Genomic DNA, 762 nt, shown 5'->3' with positions numbered 1-762 from the left:
GCGAATCCCCATTTTCCATGACCTACGGAGCCGAAACAATGAGTTCGGTCGAAGTTGGGGTCCCATCACATCGACGGATACATTTCAATGAGATCAGCAACGACGAGGCACGAATAAGTGAACTGCACCTCCTTGAGGAAAAGAGAGAGACTTCCCAAATGACCTTGGCAAAATATCATCGCAAGATGACCCGCTTTTACAACTCCAAGGTCAGAAACAGAACTCTCCGCTTGGGCGACCTCATCCTCAAAAGAGTGTTCCAATCTTCAAAACCAACCGGTCAGGAGTTTTCGGCCCGAACTGGGAAGGCTCTTACCGCATTCGAGGGGAATCCCGACCTGGTACCTACGAGATCGAAGATATGTCAGGAAGGATGCTACCTCACAAGTGGAACATCGAGCACTTGAGAAAATACTACCAGTGATAAGACTGTTCCGATCTGATCCTAAGGTGTCATAGCGAATCGGTTGTTTCGATCTGATCTTGGTTGTAAAGTTTCTTAAGTGATGGAATCGCCTTTGTAAAGGGTGGTGTAATTTATCTTAGTAATGAATTTCCAGTTCCAAACCAGATCAGCTAGGGAATAGCTTCCTCAATTCTTCGGAAGGTTCATTTGAGCGATCTGATTGTCAATTATTAGCTGATTACCAAGCGGTTCCTCATGTTTCCCCAATTGGTCTGACCTCAGATTATTAAGAAGTTGAAGTTAGGAATCACTTCCTGCTCACTTAAGTGTTTGGACTTATGTTTGCTTAAGCGGAC

Source organism: Olea europaea, unplaced genomic scaffold (genome assembly GCF_002742605.1).
Source record: "Olea europaea var. sylvestris unplaced genomic scaffold, O_europaea_v1 scaffold537, whole genome shotgun sequence".
Lineage (NCBI taxonomy): Eukaryota > Viridiplantae > Streptophyta > Magnoliopsida > Lamiales > Oleaceae > Olea > Olea europaea.
The sequence above is the reverse complement of the archived record's forward strand: the minus strand, read 5'-3'. Positions refer to the sequence as shown.